General features: G+C 36.7%; 1 protein-coding gene across 2 annotated transcripts in view; it reads right to left on the bottom strand.

Moving 5' to 3' along the window:
- GRID2 (glutamate ionotropic receptor delta type subunit 2) overlaps positions 1-24,892 on the bottom strand; it is a 705,658-nt gene that overhangs the window by 500,450 nt on the left and 180,316 nt on the right. The gene's annotated exons all lie outside the window — the stretch shown is intronic.

Genomic DNA, 24,892 nt, shown 5'->3' with positions numbered 1-24,892 from the left:
AATTAGATGTACAGGCAGTTTCAATCCCTTCTCCACCCTTTTTTGGCATCCACTTCATGGTAAATGCTAACATGGATACAGAGGGATAGAGCCCCAAGACTGAGCACCTTGGTTTAAGGTGTATCTGGAGTCTGAGCACAATATTATTGTCCATGGAGGAGATGAAACAGTCGCTTGTCTCTGGGCTGTAACCAGGTGTTAGGCTGCTATTTCTTTTAGGGTAGAACCACACACGTTTTCAATCCAACCACCAGACTACACTGCCTGCTCACTTATCTAGATTGTTGTCTGTCTTTAGGCAGTCGTTAACCTTACATTGAATAATCAGTAGAATTTAAAGACTCATTCTTCCAGTGTGAGGATTCTGACACTTCAGGAAGAAAATATAAAGAGGAAAAACTCCCTATTAATCCTAATAGGTTTGCAAGACTTCAATAAATGGGCCTGCTCATCATTTGAATTCTTGTATTCAGATTCTAATCCTCGACTTAAGCAAATTTTAATGACCCATAATTTCACTAGCAGAAGCATTAAAAAAACCTAAACCAAAAAACAGCCCTCTGCAGAACAAAACTCTGTCCTGTTGACTTCTTCAGAGTATCAATGACAGATGCTATGTGCAAAAAGCTGGGAGAGTTGGCTCCATCATTTTCCCTCCAAAGACATTTCTGAGTCCTTTCTCATAAGGTTGTTACTAAGAGAAGTGTTCAAATGAAAGTATAAAACTCAGATTAAACCTGCTCAGAATTTCTACATATAATTTTGATTAGTTAAATGCCTTTTCTTTTGTTCCTGACTTTTCTCCTACGAGGTACATTCCTGTATTTAACTTTTTTATTATACGCCATTAACATTCAGAAGTAGAAATGAAGTTTGAATCAAAGTCAAACAAATTAACACTAATTCAAGGAAGGAAAATGTTCAGTTAAATTCCAGTACTTCATTTTATATAGTTTGATTTCAAGCTTACATGTCACAATACTACAAAACAGACAGAATATATTCAGTCATCTTCATGATGAAGACATATTTGAGTGGAAAAATCCTTCAGCATTATGTTTATCTCCAAACTCAGACTGGATTGTCTAGAGTTCACATATGGCAAAGGGCCCAGAGATTTTGCTCTATTTTCAATTTTTTTTTTTTAAACTATTTGCCTCTTCTGTCTATCTGAGTCTTAGAAAGCTGCCACTTCTGTATGGATGTCTTTTTAGCAGAATCACCATCAGTTTGCAATACACTTGACTACTGGGGGGCTAGAAGGCACTATGCATATTAAAGTCATTATTACATTTTGTAAAATTTATCCTTGAGAAGGGTTCTTTTGTGGTTTTAGTATTTTCCTTTGCCATTTTCTGGCACTTTGTACTTGCTCCCCTAATCCTCCAGCTGCCTAGCAGGTTTCCTCAGAGGCTGCAGCAACTGAGTATTGTGACATTGTTTTCCTACAGCCAACACTCAGCTTCACTCACTTGGTTGCTCTTAGAATTCTTTTTTAGCCTTATTTAAACATACCCTTGGCTCAGACCCTAAAGTGGTCTACCTGCTGAGTTAACAGTTATTATTACCTATAAGGGGAAAATTTATTTTGAAAGAAAGAAAAAACATGCATTAGTGAAGAAGCTTTTATATCAGAAATTAAATAATTTATCTGAACTACAGTGACAGGTTTGCAACTCCACTAAAATATCACTTAAAAATGATACTTATGAGAGCATCAACGTGGCACAATTACTTCACTTGCTGTAAAGGAAAGCAATTCCTTTAGGAATGAACAATACTATAGCAACCAAAAAAAGTCCACACACTGCATTACCTTAGTAGAGATGAAAAGACACCTTTTCCCCTCACTTGTTCATATTCATTTAAGAAAATAAACACTTAGTAAACGTGTTTCTTTATTAACTGTTTAATAAGACCTTGGTGCAGCCTTCCATTCAGCCAGTCCTTAGGTTTACCAAAAGGAAACACAAAAAAAGACAACTACTGCAGAAAGGGCCTCAATCTTTGAACCTTTAAGTTTTGAAACATAAGCTTTTAGGGAGAGAATCTTCAAGTAGTCTCCAAAGAACCAGAAGTTCTAGGACATAAAAGTGTCCTGATGGCAGCTGGGTGACAGTGACACTACTGAAACAAACAAGATACCCAGCCCTGGCTGCACATTTTGTATATACCAAAATCCAGTGCAATTTTTCAGTTGTATTCTTAAAATACAAAATAACTACTCAAGTCCTTCAAGCTAAACATGCATTTAATTGCTGTTGCTATAATACAGTCATAATTTGTGAACTGTTCTGTACCCTTCTAGGATCAAGGATACAGCCTAATTGCAAAATACACTAATACCAGTGGTAAAATGTATTTTTATATTACTCACATTTTGCATAAAGAGCATATGTATAATTTCACTGCAATCAATGGAAATCACAGATTTCCATATCACTGCTAAACGCTGAGGTTGATTACCATTATATTTCATTTATACTAATCAGTGTGAGCCAAGTGAAGCTTTAATATCACATGGTGATTTACAGCAATTATCTTTTTTTCCTTAAGAGGAAAAAGCAAACATACCTGAGCCCAGAAATTAGTATTCATACTTTACACACACACTAGGTGCTTAGAAAAAGACAATATGTACTATAAAACCATCTGAAGGTTGCTTTTTGAAAATATATCAATAGAAGATTTTCCTCTTGCAGATTTATCCTGAGTACTGACAAAAGAATTTAGTAACCCTTTTTACCCCATTTATTTGTAAAGGTCTCTAAAAATAGTTTCTCATTCTTGGAATTCACAAAAAAAAAAAAAAAAAAAAAAAAAAAAAAAAAAAAAGCAAAAAGCAACAGGTTTTTTTGTTGGAGAAAAACAGAGATTAAAATCAGACCATATCATAGGAAGTTGAACATGAGCCAGCAGTGTGCCCAGGTGGCCAAGAAGGCCAATGGCATCCTGGCCTGCATCAGGAACAGCGTGGCCAGCAGGTCCAGGGAAGGGATTCTGCCCCTGTACTCAGCGCTGGTGAGGCCACAGCTTGAGTCCTGTGTCCAGTTCTGGGCCCCTCAGTTCAGGAAGGAGATCGAGGTCCTGGAGCGGGTCCAAAGGAGGGCAACCAGGCTGGTGAAGGGACTTGAGCACAAATCCTGTGAGAAAGAGCTGAGGGAGCTGGGGGTGTTCAGCCTGGAGAAGAGGAGGCTCAGGGGAGACCTCATCACTCTCTACAACTCCCTGAAAGGAGGTTGGAGCCAGGGGGGGTTGGTCTCTTTTCCCAGGCAACTCTCAGCAAGACAAGAGGGCACGGTCTCAAGTTGTGCCAGGGGAGGTTTAGGTTGGACATTAGAAAGAATTTCTTTACAGAGAGGGTGATCAGACATTGGAATGGGCTGCCCAAGGAAGTAGTGGATTCTCCATCCCTGGAGATATTTAAAAAGAGCCTGGATGTGGCACTCAGTGCCATGGGCTGGGAACTGCAGCGGTAGTGGATCAAGGGTTGGACTTGATGATCTCAGAGGTCCCTTCCAACCCAGCCAATTCTATGATTCTATGTTAATCATACATGTTAAGGATGCACACTATCTCAGTACAGACTGCTTTGTATTATATACTGATTATATACTGACAGTCCTAGGGCTACATGCATGTCTCATTACATGGACACAGGAGGTAAAAAAAAAAAAAAAGAAAAAAAGAGTGGAATAAAATTACTACCACCCTATTTCAAGAGTCCTGATCTTTCAAGTGGTGCAGCTGAAAAAAAAAGGAAATTTCAATTGCCACAGCAATGCCAAATCTCTGCTTCTCAAAGCAGTGTCAAACAACTGACATCTTTCCCACAACTAAGGTGAAGCCTGGAAATAATTAATGAGAATACAGAATAATAAGTCAGCACTGGGTTTTTATATCTATATTGTTTGGTTGTTGGGTTTTTTTGGGTTGGTTTGTTTTGTTTTAGAGGAGGAGGGAGAGCATGTGGTTGCAGTAGCTGGTTTGTCCATCCTGCCATGCTACCTGCACTACAGGAACTAAAGGCTAATTTTCCTTTGCCTTCTTTGTTTTAAAAAGAAGTGTTAGCCATGTCATTAAAGGAAAAGTAATATCATGCAACTCCTTCATTTTCTCTTTTATTGGACCTATTTCTAGTTATAACACTAGTATTACAGAAAATAAAAATCAAGTGCTGTTGGGTTTTTTTTTCATACAAGCTTAAAATCTGCTCCCATCCAAACTAAGGTGAAGCCAACTGAATTAAATCAATTATGAGGTTGTAGCTATTAAACATTCATGCTGAAACCTCAGTGGTTTAAGCAGCTAGAGGGTAGTAGCAGGGTAAAGCACCGAACAGAGCTGGAAGGCCAATGAAAAATAATAAGATTGTAAAATGGATTTCAAGTCAATCAAGCTCATATGACACCTAAGATGATATAGTCCATTTCAGGCTGATGAGGCAACATGAAAAACAAGATAATGGGTAACCTGTGGTGAAAGCAAACCAAGGCCTTTGAGACACTGTCTGCAGTTGACATTATAAAATGCATTTGATGCATGGGAAAAATAAAAAGCTTGCTCACTCGAGAAAGAAAGGATAAGGATGACAACTCTGAACTGAAGCCTGGGGAAGGAAATCAAAGGAAAAATATGGTCTTTTCTCACTGTGAGAGCCTGATAACCTAAACTGGGATCATGAGAAATTGTCTACATTTGTCTCTTTCTACTGAAGCAAAAATGACCATTTACTTTTTCACGCTCTGACTTGTGGAAAATGTTAGATTAAAGACACGTGAGATAAGTATAACCTAATTACCTCTTCAAAATTGAAACTATCATCAAAGTCGGAATTTATATCCAGAGCTCTGAATTAATTCTAGGTTTCAAGCTATTACTACTTCAGATACACATCTAATTTAATATTGGTAACAGATGAATCAAAAAAAATAGCAGAGCATGTTAGTAGAAAAGACTATCTATCCACTTTATGTTAGAAGCAGTTTTCTTGGGGAAAAGGTAAAAAAAATTCCCATGAATAAACTACTTGAACATTTCAACTGTTTAAATTGCAACAGCAAATGAGCACAATATTAAAAAACAGGCAACCTCTCTTTGGAACTTTTTTTTTAGAAAAAACCTAAGGCTTGAAAGCTAACTTTATGATTATGCCACTCTGATTTAGTGAGGGAGAGACTCAAAGGAAAGGACAGCTGGCAGAAGAACAGGAAAACTGAGCAATCCACACATTTCCTTCAAGAGGAAACTCCGAAGGCAAAAGCAGAAATAGAAGGCAACGCATGAGGAAAATCAGAAACATCTTTTGAAAAAAAGATTTGCTTCATTGAACAACATGATGCTCAAACTCATCCATTTCAATCTGAAATGCCAAACCACTCCAGTTCATCACAGCTTCCCCACTCTGTAACATCAGATTTGAAAGGGATTTCCAGACCTAATAGGCTGCAGAATGCATTTCAGAAGCAAAATGTTTTCCATGAGGAAACAACTTATCATACTAAAAAAAGAGCAAAGAATTGCCAGATACTCCCCCATTCCTCATCACTGTACACAACTCAAGGTGGGGAAAGTAATACAGGAGTTGGGGATGAAAGGCTCAATTTGACCCTGTAGAAGAGAGGGCAGTGTTTTAATTTTGGGGTTTGGTTATCTAGCCAGAACTATTTTAATAGATCTAGCCAGATCTAATTTAATTGGCAAGAAGTTGAACCAATTTACACCAAGTTTAGTCTGTTTTCCCCTGACAGTAACCGGTAAGCAATTTCTTTGTCTTAGCTCACAATGATTTTCATCTCATTTTCTTTTCCTAGCCCAGTGAGAGAACAGCTGGGTGGGTGTCTGCTAAGCCAAGGTCAAGCCATGACAACTCCAGAGACTGAAGTAACAGAGACAAGAGAAGTGCAGCCAGCAACAAAACACTCAGTACGTACCTTAATGTGCTATTTAAAATCACATCCTGCAGGAATGCAAACTATGATTAAAGGTGCTTACATATTTAATGTCTTCCCTTATGCAGGTTACCTGGAAACTGAAGTGACTCAGTGTCCAAAGGCAACACATCAGTGCCTGTGGGTAGTGCTAAAGGATTGGTGTGAGATCAATTCCTGCTCAACATTAACAGCTGTGTGGGTACAGAGAAGTTAGTTCAAGTTTACAGCTCCACTTTACCTACACTAGAACCCAATGTTCTGAGAGCTCTTAGGTGAAATCTTTGTTGCTCACAAAGACATTGATTTCCTTATGGTGATTCAGTGTCTATTGTGAGAGTACGAGTGGAAAACCACAAAGCAGGATCAATATGTAAGGCAGGTCATTCTCTAGAGGTTTCAAATTATATTCGGGATTGCAGAACAGCTGTACTCTGTTTTAAGGACAATACAACATATGCACCTATATCTCACTATCAAAACAGATTTATGAGTCTGTAAAATTGTTAGGAAGGGTGCATTTTATATAATCCCTTTTTACATTTACCAATGGCTAAAATAAATGCTTAACATTCATTGGACTTTGCAATACTAAGCACAAATGCTAATTAGCTCTTTCATCAGCATATTGTCACACTGTACTGCAATAAAAGATGTGTTCCTACAATATGTCTTTTGTTCTTAATTACTGTTTAAAATTGAAGATAAAATTACCTTTCTGAAACCTCTTACAAGAGACTGAATCCAATTATGGCTCAGCCAGTGAAGTCTGAAACAGACTCATGTAGAGAAAACAGCAGTTTGGAGTTCTGGTGCTCAGAATGCTCTTTATTTTGAGCTCCTCAGTACACTGTAGATAAGACTCTAACTTCATTTTCACTGAAATATTTTTCAAAGATCAAGAAGAAAGAGGGTAGGGAAGACAAGGTGTTTTGCCTGAGTAGTATATAGGAAAAGTCCAGCCATTCTTCCTTTTAGGACGGGTAACATATTAATGACATCAGAAGTTAAGCATCCAGCTCTTCCTCCCACTGGAACTAGACACAGAACCTGAGGATCTTGGCTCAGATTCTCTCCAATGGAAATGATGCATATTAAGAAGAAACACAAGGATGTCTTCTAAATGATGGGAAAAAAAACAAGTAGTTTTACTGCTAAAAATAAGTCCCAACAGAAACCAGCATCAGTATTGCTGGGTCCTATTTCTGTCTGGTGGAATTGTTTGTTGATTTTGAAAGCAAATGTAAAAGAAAGACAGTAATACAGGTTTATAACATCAGCCTTTGTTGCTCTATACACTCGGATATTACTCTTTCTGCTTACTTATTTTGATTTATTTCAATCTTTAAGAATACTAATGAACACAACAACTAACGTACAAGCAATGAAAAGCTACAAGTAAGATCTAGAAGTATGAAGTCAAAATCTTACACTCAATATTACCTCAGATACCAGTCTCAGTCTTTAGTAATTCCAGGCATGAAGTTCTAATTGAGACCAGAATTCATCCAAATGCTTTGAAAATTCATTCACAGATATAAAACCCTACTAGCAGTTCCACACAAGACTAGATTTATTTCCCTTTCCTAATTTATTCTTACATTATTTTCTTCCTTAAGATGTTTCATAGTTGTATTTAATCAACAGAAATTCAGTTTGTGGTACTGATACTGAATATGAACACTGAATTGTCATTATTGCACTGCCTAGTTGTATAATCACAGGAGTTTTCATAGTGAGTTACAATATTTACAAACTCAATTTTCATTATGAAATTTATCATCCAAATTACAGCAAAAATGAGTCACCCACAGGAGAAGCAGATAGAAAAAAAGTAGACTATAATTATTATTATAATTACACAAACACGGCAGAGGTTGGGCAAAACCTGTCCAAAGCTTTCATGTGATTCTGAGACACTGAACCTCTCACAGAAAGCAGAGATGTAGGAAGGGCACTAGTGAAACGCTTTGACACTATCAGAGAATTAGAGGGTATAAAATTCTTCCACATTTCACGAGGAATGTCAGAACTATGGAATCTTGAGAAGAAATGCTTCTTCCTGGTTATTCAGACATGTTATTTGAGATAACTGGGCTTGTGATCAAACATTTTAAATCACACAGTCCAGCAACCAAGCACGGACTCGGTAGGAGATCAGCCACAAGAAAATCTCACGTTCCTTGTCCAGATGATAGGAAAAGCAGGGCAAAATTCCCACTGAATCTGGCTCTGGGCATGTAACTGAAGGACATCAGGGAGAATGCAGCAGATACTGCCTGTTCCAAACCACCAAGAAATGCAGTTTAATTGTTGTTAGCCACCCAAACCTTCCCAAGAAAACTCAGAAATTTATTTAGCACATGGATAGCTAATGATCTACTCAATGGTAGCCTGCTGAGTTAAACATTTTCATGTTTCCTGTGGTACTGCAACACTGTAAAAAATCTAATAATCTTGGCACAGTCTTACTGCTTTAAACACTACAGGAGGGGGGGGGGGAAGAAAAAAAAACCCACAAGAAACCCAACCCACAACAAACTGGTTTCCGGCCAAATCCTATTAGCTGGAAATGTAAATTTACATGCTAAGCATGTTTTTTTCTTTCTTATCTCCATTTTTTCATTTTGCAGCACTAGAAGTAGCTTCAGGGTGCTTTAATATTTAATTCCATTGAGAACCTTCAATACTTGTATCTAGCTCCGAAAACTTAAAAAAAGTTAAACAGAAATACTTAAAATACTATTGGTAGTACTTTAACATCTATGAAGATCAAAAGAGAGAACATCAGATCACCCATTATGCTTTTTGAAGCTAATATTTATCAAAAAAATGATTGCCACCCACAGTATTTTGGTTATTTATCTTACATTTAACTTCAACACAAGACAAAACATCTGCATGAATGAGAATCAGGTCATACATCAGAGCAATTAGGATGCAATTAATACTTTTTTTTTATTATTATTTTTTAAAATACCAAATTTTGAAGAACCCAAATGTAGAGTATGCAACTGTCTTTTCTGAAGTCTATACATGGTGGGGGGTTTGAAGTGTATCACACAACTGTACTTCAAAATGTGAAATTAGTTGTTAAATGGAAATTGTGTAAGGTGCTACTTTATCAACAACCTTTATGGGTCTGAATGTCTTTCAGTCTATGAGCCTTTTATTTTTTTCCTTTTCATTCCAAACTTAATAAAAGCATTCATACTTTCCATTAGAAAAACAGGCAGAAACTTGTCCAAAAATCCACAAACAAAAAAGAAATCTACCTTATTTTGAGAGGTACCAGCTGAGAAAACTAATACATCTATTAAAAAATCAATTGCATCATTATGCACCCTACTTCTTTGCTGTGCTGTTAAAGAATTGTGCTGATGTTCATCACTTGGCACCTCTAAGTTTTACTCAGCCCATGAAGACACTGAATGAAGAAACTTCCCAATAAGTCAGATTTAAAACACCAAAAGCCATATTGGTTGAAGTCAACAAATACCACACAGAACCAAAATGCTTCTGAAGTCAACAGGAAGGCTAAGGTTTTGTATTTTGTTTTGGCCTTAAAGGTAATTCTTTTTCTTTCCTCGATTCTTCCCAACCAATCAAACCTACCAAAACTAAGACAAGACAACTGTACTCATATTCCAAGAATTAAATCAGTATAACTGGTTTCAATCCTGGCAGCATTAGAAGGGAGCTTGCTAGTCAGGCCTGGTTTGAAGAGACTGGAACCAAAGGAAATTTATTGAGGTGAGGGTGGAAGGGTTCATTTTCTTAAACATAATCATGAAAATGGGATGTATTTCTGTTAAAGAAAAAAAAAAATCACTTTTCAGCACGTCATTACAAGTCTTGAATTTGTAAATAGTATTTCAGTCCACAGACAAAAAAAACCAAAAGAGATAAGTAAACTTTTATTTGGTGCCTAGATTGAATGCTTTCTCTACTTTTTAAAATAATTGTGATCTTTCATTGTCTCAGTTTTGAAAACATATTAGATCATTTTTCCTATGATTGAAGGTGCAACAGTCAGCTGAGAAAACAGGTCAAACAACATATCCAGCAGCCTGCAGGCAAAACATGTTGAATAAAACAAAAATAAAGTTTGATAATATACAGACAAGCACTATACATGGTCCCCTATGAGCCTTCTTCCAGCATTTTTCATGGCAACAGAGAGCTGAAATTACATTTGAAATGCTAAGGCATATTTACGCTCAAACAATTTCCCTAACTTCTAATTAATTTCAATTTACTGCAACAAATTTCTATCTTGCAATGTAAGAGAACCTCACTGAGGGCAATGCTAATGCACATCAGGAATGCTTTCCATTTAAATCAGAGCAAAGACATAAAGCCTGGTAAAGATATACATGGCACAGAAAAAAGTTGTAAACTTGGAATGGCAAGAAAGGTTCACCTAAGAAAGAACTAAGAATTTAAACATCATCAATTTCATGTTTTCATCACAGACTTCAAACTCTTCTCTAAATTAGAAATCTAAAGGTGGTAGACAATATAACTGGTATGAAATAACATTTGTCTTAAATGCCAAATTATGTAAAATTTTCTAGTTTTACATGGGGTTTGGTTTTCCAATGTGAATGTCAAAGCAAGGCTAAGTTGGTTTGAAAGAATTAATTCAATACGTGAATACAACTTAAACATTAACATTAAGGATTAAACTTGAGCAACATTCAGAAGAGTATATACAATTTTATTAACTGATATAATTTATGTATTTGTTCTTTTCTCCAACTCCACAGCAGAGCAGTGGTAAGATAAAAGCAAGTGCGCCTACACAGGTACTAAAAGTACCAGGATAAAAATTATCTTGCAGTGGCACTTACCTATCTCAAACTGTTTCCTCAGATGTGTGTATATATATATGTATATATATATATATACATAGATGTATATAAAGATGTATATATAGATGTATGTAAAGAGAAATCTTTACATGTGACAGCACAGTGAAGCTGTTAACATAAAAATTGTTAATAATTAGAACATTTCAGTCCCCATTATAGATTACTTCAGGCATGGGCAGATATTTGGAGATATGGCTCTGAAATACATCCAGTTTTGTATCTCTTAGTAAACTTAAAAACACTTTCAAAAAATCTTACCCATAAGTCTATCAGGGAAATAACAAGGCTTCTTGACTCCTGAGTGTCATACAGATAGGGAAAAAAAATCCCAATGAAAAGTACCTGGAACTATTTATCCTGTCAAGCACATGTTTTTTCTTTACCAGGAAGGAAATAAAAAAGCAAGAAAAAAAGAAAAATAAATAATTTAATTGAATTTTACGAGATTTATGTTTGCTTAAGTGTTAACATTGCCATCTGAGGATTCCAGTGTTGCAAGAAAACCTCCACCTGCATTACTGAGAACTCTCACAAGTGCAGAGTCTGAGGTAGCACCAGGAGGTCTAACTATGAAGAACACAGGAATCTGAAAGCTATGGAAGACAAATGATCAGAAAGCCCCCAGACTATCAAGATCTCCTGAGTGGCTCTTGACTCCTGGAATAATCAAAAGCAGAGGAGCAAGATGCTCCTTCTGTAGCCGAGCTTCCTGTCTGGACTATCACATTGCATTGAGCACAGAGGAAAAAAAACCAAAACAAAAAACTACTGAGCTTTCCATTCCATGTGCAGGGTTCCAGGGGACTTGGGGCCTCTAACCAAGCTGTACCCAGAAGAAAATACTCTATTAGCACTCTCTTAAGGAAAAGGGATTTGTCTTCCTTGAGCACACCCAGAGCGAGGTGGCTGCTCCTTCTGAGATGCATTTTAACAGTGCCTTGAGGACTCCTGCTATTACGGTGCTGGGATTCCTACAGCACCCTGCTGTTTGAAAACATCCCCAAAATTGACAAGGAGAGATACAAGAAAGCATAAGCAAAGACATTAAGTATGTGAAATACTTCCTCCCTTAACCAGTTCTCTAAGTGTGACTTGACTCCTGCTGTTACTCTCTCTTCCCTTACCTTACATTTTATAAAGCAACTTTCCTGTTTCAAGTCTTGAAGATAATAACAGACTGAGAGCACATAATGGAATGAAGATCAGTATTTCAGCTTTCTTGGGAATCTCATACTCTGACTTCCTGAAATGAGAAACCCCATAGCTGAGCTTCTCAATACATAACTAGCTGCCAAAAGAGTAGGTCTGACTTTCAAGTACAGAGTGACTTAACCTATGAGCTGTTGAATGTTCAGCTCTTTTGCACATCAGTCTATTAACTTAATTTTTTTAATCCCAGTCTATGTGTTTACCATCATTCTTCACAAATACCTGCAGGACAGAGACCTCTGTACCTGCTTATTGGCCAAAACCCAACAGGTTCACATCAGGTTTCCTGATTCTCACTCACCCAAGGAGCCCATACAGGAGGAAAATGAAAAATTATGACCACAGCTCAGATTTCTTTCACAGACAGAGGCAGTTAGAGGAGGCTTGGGGATGGATTTTATCTTGAAATGAGGAAGGAACACATCTGAAGCCTAGAAAACCCTCTTGGGTTAAAAATTACAGGCCCAGATGGAAAGAAAGGATACACTTCAAAGCTAATTGAAGTCATTAGTGGTACTTTGAAGACAATAAACTGCATCTTGCAAGACTAAAAAATATTATTAATGAGTCCTCAATACACTGACTTCCTTGGTTGCTCAGCGTTTGTTTATTAAACAGGAAGTGATGAAATGGAAAATGAAACTTTTCATGGAAAAGTTCATGGAAAATGCACTTTTCCAGCATAGCACACTTTACCTGACAGTTGTTTGGTTTTTTTTTTTAACATCGTTTACTGCATCTACAGTTTATGGCATGCTTTCAGTAGTAAACTCCTAATTGTAGCAATTACATTACAGGTTATACAGATTTGAGATGGAATTAGATAAGTTAATACAGCTTCACTGCCAAGTACACCTGTGCCAAGTAAGATTCCTAATATCTCCTTCTGTGAGCTAAAAATACAAATCACTGAAGCATTCATTGTCTTCTTTTTTGTTTTTGTTTTTTTTTTAAATAGATTCCACACATAGGTAGCAGAAAAAAAGATGAAGTATTAGAAGCCACTGTTCCAAAAGCTGTACTGAGTGTCTTTAGCTACTCTCTGAATCTTTTGTAAATATTTTCATACAAAGAATTTGAACTGGCTGTAAATGTAATGGATTAATTTCCTTCAGCAACTGCATGATTCCAGACACAATCCATCTAAACCATAATTAAAATACATTTGGTAGATTTGAGGCTAAGCTTTTTGAGAACAACAGATTACATTAGAAAGATTTTAATGAGGACAGGCCTGATTAAATCCTCACTTCCTCTTTTGGATAGAAACGGGGGAATCCTTAGAATGAGGTTAACATACCATTTACCAACTAGAAATACATGGGAAAGCAGAAGAAAGGAAGGACTGAATTAATCATGGGGTCTTTTGAATTTTTAGTAGCATAAAATGGATGTGTCTAGCTTGTACTCACTTCTCTAGAAGAAAAACAAGTGGCTGTTATGTATCACTGTCACCAGAGCACTATTATCTTCATATCATTACTGTATCACTTCCACAAAATCCTGCTCTTCTCATATTGTGTCAGGCATGTTTTAGCATGCATCATCCCCCACAGCCGAATGAAATGCTAAGTACTCAGTGAAACAAAAACTGTTTGGGTAGAAATGTGCCACAGTTGTGAAGCAATTTACATGAATTAGAATTCACATTAGCAATGTTAAATACCTTCTGATACCTCTACATGAAGAGTGCTGAGTCTTCTATGGAATGACAGAATGTTTGATAAATTTTATAAACCTACTGGAGAAGACAGAGCTAAGGCACTCCCCAGAACCCAAATGCTGTGGGTTCAGTTCCCTGCCTTCTGACATATTTTATATTTCTTTCACTTTTGGCAAATCACACAATTTCTCTACTGTCTGGCAGATCTGGAAATGTAGCAATATTGAGTATTTGTTTTCTGTCTGCAAATTGGAGATTTAAAAAAAAAATTTTATTTATTTTTTCACTTCTATGCTGCATGAATGCATTCATTAGCATATGGGAGACATCCAGATGTGAGGGTGGCAGAGATCACAGTAGTAATCTCAGTGTTAATTAACTGACACTTATAAACTTCAAAACAATCACCTGAATAATTGTCCAGATGTCCCAAAGAATTTACATCAGGGTTCCTGTTATAAACATCTTGCTGGCCTCTCTATCCATGTCCCACATTGGACATTGATTTTGTCCTCTCTGAATTCAAGCCACCATTTATTTTTTTTTTAAGATCCTATCCTAAGACATCTACACTTCCTAGAAAGAATAAGGGAAATAGAGTACCTGGAATAAAAGATTTCCTTCTGTATTCTACTTTTAAATCCACACTAAAAAGTGTAGGCAATCTAAAGCAGTGATCCAGGAGTCCATCTTCAAAGATTTCAAGGTGTTTTAACAGTCTTCAGGTTATCAGACAACAAATCTTCACTACAATAGTTTGATTCCCTATTAAGATACTCACACAACATGATGAAAATTGCCCAGTGTTCACCTGTTAAAACTTCCCCACTGTCACACACAACTCTTGGAAACCTGTAGCTTCCACAGCTTCTTCAGTATTTGAGCACAGATTTGTAAGATACTACAGAATTCCTAGTTTGCAATGTCACACCTAGTTGCTATTTTATTTCAACACTTTACTGCAAAAACACCATTTGTAGATCACTCAGGTAAATTGTGTAATGCTATGTACAAAAACTTTATTACTGTCTTGGATCTTAAAAACTTACACCATGGCTGTTGTAAATCACCACAATGATATGCTCACTTTGCATTTTAAAATTAAAACAACCTTCCCAACAGTAAGATGCAGATGAATGTGCAGACAATAGCTCTTATGGCTGAATAAAAGATGAAATGTTATTATGGTGTGTTAAAAACTAATGCTACAAAGGACTACTGAGCATATCTTCAAGCAGATGGAGGAAATTTATTTCCTATGTGGAAATGTATTCCTCAGTGTTAATTTGTGAGATCACTGAAACACCAGACACATCATGCACTACAGAAGAAAGACTAAACTTATTCATAGACACCAGTCAGAACCAAGGTCTCTTAACAGTGTTTTTCAGACTACAGCTAAAACACCTGGGAATGTATTCTGCTGTTATGAAAACTAAACTTTTGACAACACTTAGAATTGTGTCTTTAAAAATAGGATGATTTTTCAACCGTGAAAGAAACATTGATGAAAGAAACATTAAGAACCCAACACTTTACAAGGCTTAGGATTAGCAAAGTCTCCGAATATATATTCTAAAAACCACACAAGCATAGTTACTACCAGTTGCCCAAAAAAGAGTTTCTGGTACAGTCAGAATCTCAACATCAGTGAACCCAGAGTCATTCAGTATAAAACTAAAGACAAGGAAGCAAATTCAAAGTGACCCAGCATGTGACACAATTACACAAAAAAACCCAGATGGTGTTTTTCAGATAGGAACATGCTTGCCTTTCAGGTAGAATCATGCTTATGAACAGTTGACCAATAAGACTCCTGCTCCAAAGCCTGAGCCCAAGGAAATGATGTGATCATTTGGGGTATTCTAGCCCAGGTTCAGGACTGAACACACTGACACAGCCTGCAGGCAGCTCAGAGCACAAGCTGAGGGAATTTGCATCTCTCTGAACAAAACTGTGCTAGCAGAGGTGGCATGGAAAGAACTGAGGGTGAGAGATGCAAGGCCTACAGGAGAAGAGTTGATTCCCTAGGACTCCCTCAGCAAACCATCATGCATGTTCTTGGGTTTTCTACCATTAGCTTCTAAATTTCTCAATTCAACAAACTAGGGCCTAAAACATGCCTTGGATTATCCCTATTGTAAAAACTGTAATACAAACTACAACGAGATTTTTCTCATTAAATATTAAACATTTTCTTAACTCTAAATATTTTATATTTTAAAATGTTACATAATACTTTTAGTACTGAAATTCTATAATCACCACAATTCCACAATGACTTTAAGTTATATCGTATACCTAGAGGGATCTTGCAATGCAAGTTGCTCAAAGAAATTCCACATATCCTCTTCCATTTCACTAGTGACTCAAATACTAAACTCATTTATTTTACTTTTGGGGAATCTCATGTGCAACGGGTTTCTAATGACATAGAAGTGTATTAAAATATAATAATGACAGGCAGGTTCTTTTTAACTGGGACTACTACATCTTCAAGCAAAGCTAAGCCAGTCAAATGCGTATGATTTAAAAGCTTAACGTGGTACATAAAGGATAATCCTCAAAATTTTAGGTTTTACTGATTCAAAGCCATGCATCCCCCAGTTATCACTTCATTAGGCTATTTACATTTCATAATTCCTTTCCTTTTTATATTTTAATTAACTGACATCCAAACTTGCCTTGATTTCTGATAGCTCTTTCTGAATAGCAGGATTTAGGCTTTGACTTATTTAATCTCTCCTGCAAGAGTGAAACATGAAAACACCTGCCCTTTGAGCCCACTGATCAATTGTGTCTTCCTGCAAACCAAATCAAACCCCACTGGCCTCAATTTTCAGTCTCTTGTAGCTTTTCAAGCTTTGTCAGCAGTCAACCACCAGATCTCACTAGTATTGACCTGGTATCTAATAGAAAGTAAAATTTGACAACAAAATGACATGTGCATTTCACACTGGGTTACTCCAAGAGTCTCGTCTGCAGTATGACAAGCGTGCAAAATTTTTAATGTGGAAGATTAAAATAACATTAAAATAAAGCAATATAGAGTAATATGACATGAAAAGAGAAATGCCATGGCAAATCTGTCATGTATGTGTAGTCCAGTGACATTAAAAAAACAGTACTCACTTCCACTTCACTTTCTTAGCCTATTTTCCACCTTGGGTCGGTTTGTTTTGTCTGCACGTTTATTCTATGACATATATTTCCTTTCCTTCATTTCCAAGCTCTCTAACCAGTTTGAGCTACCTACTTGTTCTTCAGCAAGACATTCAAGGAGAGAACATTCCAGTAGAACTTCCAAAGACCTATTGTTTTAGTATAGAAAGAGCAAAATACAAACGTGCTTACTGACAGGTGGGCAGATTTCTGACATCCCAGACAATATAAAGCAGCAGTTGCTTACTTACATTTCACCTCAAGTACACTTTCACATGACACATTCTGTGCAATTTATGCAAGGAAGAAAACCCAGCCAACACAAAGGAAAAAAAGAAAAAAGAAACAAACAACAGATAAAACCCATGCAACAGAAATTGGCTAAATTATTTCAGTGACTACCAAGCACTATTACTAACACTTTTAGTAGCAGTCCTGCTCAAGTGACGTGATGTGACATTCAGGATATTTCTGACTCTGGCCAGCTAAACTAATGCTCCCAGAGATACTAGCATTATTTAGCTAAAACCCAAGGGATTCCTGGTTTTTTAAATCGTATTTCTACCAAGGCATATACACAGTTCAAATGAGAAAGAGGCTAAGATGGACTCCCGTCCTTTAAGCAAATTTTATTTCTACAAAAGGAAGGGTCTTTGCAAGCTTTGTCTTTGTAGAAATTGGACATCATGTTTCAAGACTATTTCCTGTAAAAGTAGAGAATTATGCTTTGCAATTTCTGCTAATAATAGACCTAGACAGAGCAGAGCTACAAGAAACTGCTCACATAATTAAAGATTTTCATAAATAATCCCTCATCTTGCTATGCAGCTGAACTTTCCTACAAAGTATGAAAAGGAATTATATCCCTTCTACCAAACAATATGGGAAGGTTCAAGAAAGCCACATTCTGTATTCAGAATACATTCTGAAAGCCACATTCTGTATTCAGCTTCAGTGGTGTTCTGAATTGTTTTTTAGATCTCTGTTATTTATCTATATATAAAATAATCTATGTATCTAATATATCATATATGCTTTTTTGTTCCTTGAAATCATTTGATGGAAATTATTAGTCTTTGAGATTATTTCTATTTGCATGGAGTTACTTTGGCACTAGTGTAAGGCTGATAAATGCTGATAAATATGCTTTGAAAATCTCCACTGCTCAGCACAAAACCTGAAGGGCTATACAAGTTCCCATGAGTGCATGAACTTGTGTTTATCTTGAATAACACAAAAAGAGCAAAGCCACACCACTAAACAGAACTGCCAATCATCCCATGCTCACCTGGGAGATCCCAAAACAAAGTCCTGAACAGACCTATTTAGGCTGCACTTGAACCTGGGTCTCCTTTGTCAGAAGACAGTGTCCTGGCTGCTGCATTGCTGCTGGGATAGATTTATTTTTTTTTTTTCTGTCTAGTATTATTACAAATAATTAAACATTATTTAATGTCAATCATCTATAGCACAAGAGAGCAAGGCTCAGACTCTGGATCTAATTAGTTAATTACTAATACAACGTGGCACACTTACTATGAGAGGATTTCAAATAACATGATGGAGGAATGTGGCATATTCAGCACCAGGGTTTGAATCAGTCAGGGTGGGAATTTAAATCCTGGCTTGCTGTATCCACACTTTCAGGCCTTTAATTTTGATGAGAAGTCTCAGCATTGCCAAAACATCCCTGAAGAAAATTTTGCTTTGACAACCTGCCTGATCTTAGAAATGGAATAAATTTCCTTCCCCCTCAACTTGTGCCAAACATTGCTGGGAATTTGAACTGCAAGAATTAGATGCTTTTGCACAAAAAAGCAATACACACTTCAGGCTGACTCAAACAACTTCCAGTGCACCTAAGTAATTTAAAACAGAAAAAAAAATGAACTGGGAAGACTCTCTAATCTCAAGTGAACATGAAGCAAGTCCCATGTCCAGATTACACTACCAATAAAACAGAGATCAGAGGAAAAGCATGTTTCTGGGGAATGCAAAATACTTGAGAAGTTTAAAAGCAAGAGGAGGAGGTGTTCCTGGCTGACAGAAACAGAAGCTTTGTCAGCAACCAGATCTCCCTACTATCTCACGATATCTAATAGAAATTAAAATTTACAACAAAATGACACATTGTGCCAAAACAAGGTTTTATATTTACAGTTTTGGAAAAAACATCAAGCCTAGAAGGCCACTAGTATGGCTCCTGTGCTGGTGGCACAAGACAGGACATTTCTGTGATTTTTTTTTATTCATGCTTTTCACTATTTTTGGAAAGACCAGATTGAAATTACACATTCTCATATAATAAATACAGCCTGGGTAATTTCCTCCCCACTTTGCAAGCCATTCTTCATTACAATGGATACAATGCAGATTTTCAATAGTAACTGAGAAGGAAAAGAACTGATAACTGTTGCTTTTGCTGATAAATACACATCTCATCTTAGAAAACACTGCTTGTCCTCCCTTCTTATACGTGTTAGCCTCCCTGTGCAGAGCAAGTATTTAACTTTAATAGTATAGTGTATATAACCGATACCTCAATAACTGATTTTTAATTAAAAATAGATGCTTAGAGCATCCAGCAGTTTTTAGAGGAGCGTCTGCTTTATTTCCTTTCATAATCTCTGTGCACACATGTTAAGCTCTTTATCATATGAAAGGACTAAGTTCTGTCACTTTAAAAACCAATCCATGAAAAATGGGTGAAGTAGAAACGCAGGCAAGCGGCGCAGTGCCATGGAATAAGCAGAGAATGTGCTACCCTGAATTCCATGGCACTTTGCTAGCATCAACTCCCAAGAGCTTATCTGTTTTAATCAAGGCCACTAACACTGCAGAGCATACTGATGATGATGATGATGATGATAATAATAATAATAATAAAAGTCTCAGTGCTTGGTGCCATGTTTGCTGTTATGCAGGTGCATGCCTGCTGTTATGTGTGACAGGTATGACACACTCTACTTCCCATGGTTGGGAACATCATAGCCAACAAGGGGTGCAACTTCCAGTGCAAAGCTGGAACTGTTCAACTATAAAATAAACACTGCTTAGCATGTTTTAAATAAATACTAAAGAATTAGAGAGCACATGGTAGAAACATTAATCTCATAATCCTCCTAGCATGTCTGCTGTGCATGTGAGCACTGACAGGTGGTTCGGGTTGGGGCTCTTGGCTGGCATCAACTCCAGCCTGGAAACACACACAGTTCCTAAATTTAAAAAACAGTAAATGATCACATTCTGCCTGAAGCTGTTAGGTCTGGCCTGGTTATTCAGGATAGTCTGCTGACTGATGAAGGTGAGATGTGTGTAAGCCCAACCTGGATATGGAACAAAGAGAAGATGCAGTCCTTGTGCCCAGAGCCCTTTATAAAGAGTGCAAGCATCTTCCTGGCTTCCATTTGGAAAAGATGCAAAATCCACAGCTGACTGCTATATCCAGATTTCAGCTTGTAAGACGTATCACACAGTAGGGCTTCAATAATCATGATTTTTTGCAATCCCCTAGAAGAGGTTTTGCACCTCTTTCTTAAGAGCATAAGCAGCTACTTGGTGTGACACACTTCAACCACACCACACATGTCCCTAAAACTTGATACACAGCAGCTAAAGAAAACTGTTTTTTCCAAAACCAGCATGTCACAAATCAAACGTAGGTATTGGTATTTATTTTGAATATGATGTTCATGACACAGTCTAATTTTACTTAATTCAAAATAATGATAAACTATTCTGAGAAATACTATGTTTTTCAGCTTAAATAAATGTAACTAGAATAAGTTATTTAAGAGTTAAAATCATGTGATTTCGAATGCTGTTTGCCCAGCTTTACTTAAAATGAGCAGCTAGATTTGCTAAAGTCTTAGGCCATAATAAGAGTTAATTTTCTCAGTAATTTTCCTAGTAGCTGTTACAGTGCTGTGTTTTATATTTTTAGTGTAAGAAAAATTATGATAAAACTTGAATGTTTTGGCTGTTGTTAAGAAATGCTTTTCTTCCTAACTCTGGGGCTTTTCAATTCCCCATGTTCTGCTAAGGAGTGCAGGTGCAAAAGAAGCCTAAACCAGAAGAAAATGAGGCTGAAAGCATCAGTAGAAACTACAAATCAAACAGATAAGAGCAGTCGGTGGCAGAAGCAGATTAACTGATAATAATGGGAGCAGAATTGGTCCTACAAGAAAAGTCTTTGTCACTGTCAAATCAAGGATGAAATTTAAAATTGAAGCCTTAGAATTTTTAATGTTTAATAAAGGAAAAAAATATTTCCTTACTTTTACATAATTCCACTTAGATTACTCATTATCAGGGCTTCACTTAATTTGTTTCTGACTTCATGATTCATCCCTCTAGTCCAACTGCTTTGTTTTGTTTCTTTTTTAATCTAATGGCAGAGGAAGAAAATAGGAAAGAAGGAAAAGAAACAGAGGACTTTATACAGAGTCCTCCTTTATACTGAGCTTCAAGATTTGGAGAGGAAGCATAGAGAGCAGTGAGAGCCAGGAAAGTGGCAGGAATTGAGGAATCTATCAGCATAAGACTTGGCTTTTAAGTGGTGAAATCCACAATCTTCTCTCCTCTCTACTGAATCTAGCAATGCTTGCTCTTTCCATAAAACCTCTTCTTTCAAATCTGCACTGTCTGATCTGCACCTCCCTCAACATGATTTCCCTCAAACTTTCCAGTGTCTGGAAAATTTGGGTCAAGCTCTGCATTTCATTGCCATTTTTAAAAATCATGCAGCTTTCTCCATCCCTTGCCGACTCTTCAAAAGAAGAGGAAATAAAGGAAATAATATGAAACTGTATGTTGGCTTGCAGAGGCAGTGAGCCCCATTTTCAATTACAAAGAAAATAAGTACTGATGCATTTAGAGTAACATTTTAAAGCACTTTAAAATCTTTCATTCCTTTTTATTCATCCTTATTGTTGTACCTTGCCCAGAAAGTTCCTTTTATGATCTTTCCAATGGACTTTCCAGTGTTAGTGAGGTAAGATTTTAATATAGTTCTCCTAATAGATTGCTTTCTACTCAGCGACACAGCAGAAAATTGAAACATGAACCAAGTATTATGGACTCAAGAATATTCTGTGCTTAGCATCCCTTTATTTTGATAAAGCTCACCACTGCAGCATGTATTACAGATTGAAACAGTGCATGAGCTCAGCAGCAGGTGAATTAAGTCAAACAAGTATATTGGAGGTAATTGGTTGCATGCAGCAAAAAGGAAAATACACATTCCAAGAGAGTGTCCTCTTTTTCCACCTTCCTTAAGATTCATTAAGTGACTCTGAAACTGTTTTCTTTTCACAAAGCCTTTAATGTTTCACTGGGATTTTCAAAACTACCTACATGACATGGGAACACAATTCCCATTGATTTTTCTAAGAAATTGTTTTCAGATTATTTGTATGCTTCTTAAAATCCAGTGTCCCATGCTTAACCCTCCATGCTGTTCCAGTCAGACATATGAAAGGTTTTGAGCTGCAAACACAGTAAGTGCTGCCAAGGTCAAGAAGAGAAGAGGGGAATGAACCACAAGAGGAGCACTTGCAGAATGGAGAATCTGAAAAGTGCTTTTCACAGCTGAAGGACACCAGTATTTGCAAACACAAAATTTTGCTAGTTTTACTGCAAAGACCACCAGCACAGTTCCTGCACTCTTTTCTAAATGCCTATTTTGGGACAGCAGATACATAAGAAACTCAACTAAAGCTTCCTCAAACATCATATACCTGTGAATCCTGTCCTAGTCTTTCCCAGGATCCGTTTGGCCAAAGTGACTGACTTTTCCAGAAATACTTGGAACAGTACTTCGGCTGGCAAAAAAAAGGCTGAAATTTTATTGATGTGGCAAATTAGTAAATACACAAGTGCATTTTGTTTCTAGTTCGGGATCTCTGTACTGCTTCACATGAAAGCTTAATTTCTGCAATCTGAAACTGCCTGGAAAGGTCTTACTAATGTCCTATTTCTCAAATGCATCCCAAAGATCTCTGAAACAACATGAACCAAGTTTGCTGTTTCAAATTTAGATAGTAAACACTATATAGAAATATAAGCTAAAGAAATACATAGATCACTGTCTAGAAATACTATATAAATACTATATAAAACTATATAGATTCACTATATAGAAATATAAATACTAATATAGAAATATTCAAAAGAAAATTAACTGCATGCACATATACAGTATATATATATACAGTATATACAGTGTATATATATAGTGCAGTAGTCTTGGAATATGTCATAAATTATGAGCTTTATCTTTTTTCCCATTCAAGATTTAAAGCATTTCAGGAAGATGGGAGGAAGCCAGGAAAAAGGGAAATTGGTGATGTGGCAGCACTGGGTCTCACCAGCACAGCTGATTTAGTGAAATCCATCCTGTCACTGAGCCTGGAATCACAGATCATTTCAGGCTCAGAGTTTAGGGAAAAGAGAAACCTGCAGGCCACCTGCCTCTGCACTGCACAAGGTGAGCAGTTTGGCTCTCAGAAGGCAGCAGTGCCTCACTCCCCAGCTAAAGCATGGCTATGAAAGAGTAGATGCCAGCAATTAGAACAAATGAGTCGTATTAATTAAACTAATTTTAAAACTATTATCAGTATCACTATAATGGGATGAATGAACGAATGAGGGTAAAAATGCTTAGTAATTTAGATAGTGCACTAGAATAAATATTTTCCCATGTTTTTACCAGACATATTACTTATCTATTGGATTAAATATCTATTTGAATGCTCTTTGCTATATGTCTGGAAAAGAAGCCTAAGTACTACACGTGGGCATCATGACAAATTCATACTTGTTTACTTCAATAATGACAAATATAACAGCTGTTTTCATATGAACAGCTGCTACAACTAGTCCTGACCTAGAACAGCAACTTCATACTACCAAATAAGCATAGTAGCACAATAATTTTAATAAAATAAAGCTGTTTCTTTCGCTGGGATGGGAAATGTAAAGATACATTATTAGTCTGTTCTCCTACTCCATTTACATCTGACATATCAAACACTGGTGCAAGCTGGATCAGAGCCTCAACAGGACAGTTGCTTTATCTTGTAGCAAAGAACAAGAAAATAGATTTAAAAAAAGGAAACAAAACCCAGCTGGAGAAACCCAAAAAGTGATATAATATTTTGATAGGTTGGAGATGTCAGTATAGTTCTGCTCTCTTTTCTTCCTGGGAACAGCAATGCTGCAGCAGATTACTGGAACTTGAAAAAGTGGATGAATAACAAAAAGTTGGCAACACAGAAGAGATTCCAACACAGAAGAGATTCAGGGAGATAAGAAAATAGTCTTGGAATTTAGCTCCAAAATGATGCTAATCAAGAAACCCCACAAGCTGGATAACTGTATTATCAGTGCCTGCCCTCCTAAGGCTCCCCCCAAAAAGATGTTTCAAATGGGAAGTTCAAAAAGAAAAGAAGATGAAAAAGCAGTTGTGTTGAAATTTACATTTGGAAGACAAATTTAATTTGCCTGAATTATAGCCTGTTTTCTTCTGTTCTAAGTGGATATTACTACAAGTGAAACATATTTTCAGATTAGTCAGAACACTGAGCTTCAAACAAATGTTTTCCAGGTGTGCAATCAAACAAGTGTTCAACAGACACCTGGTTCTTTATTCCATGCAAAGCTCTACATGTGATACAGATTTTTTATAGCTCAAGGCAAAATTATGTAGAACTTCCTTTATAGCCATTTCTAAGCTTTGCAAGTTTTATTTCTTGACTTTCAAAATTCACTTCCTTGTGCTCACCTCAAATATTAGAAATGTATATAACAGGGTTTCTTTAATTATTTTTGCCCTTTCCTTTAGCAATGCTCAGCCTGCAGATATATATTTAAATAAGATAAATCACCCAGCCTCTTAGGAGACATAGATAACAAAATTTCAAAGCAATGGTAGGCTGTGATAAAGGGAAAAGACAAAGAGGAAAATTATCAATTCCTCAAAAGAAACAGACTTTAGAGGAATGGCTCTTCAATTAAGAGCAGCTGCAAAAACTACCAACTTTTATACTGGCCAT

This window comes from Calypte anna, chromosome 4A (genome assembly GCF_003957555.1).
Source record: "Calypte anna isolate BGI_N300 chromosome 4A, bCalAnn1_v1.p, whole genome shotgun sequence".
Lineage (NCBI taxonomy): Eukaryota > Metazoa > Chordata > Aves > Apodiformes > Trochilidae > Calypte > Calypte anna.
This window is presented reverse-complemented; position numbering and strand designations above follow the sequence as displayed.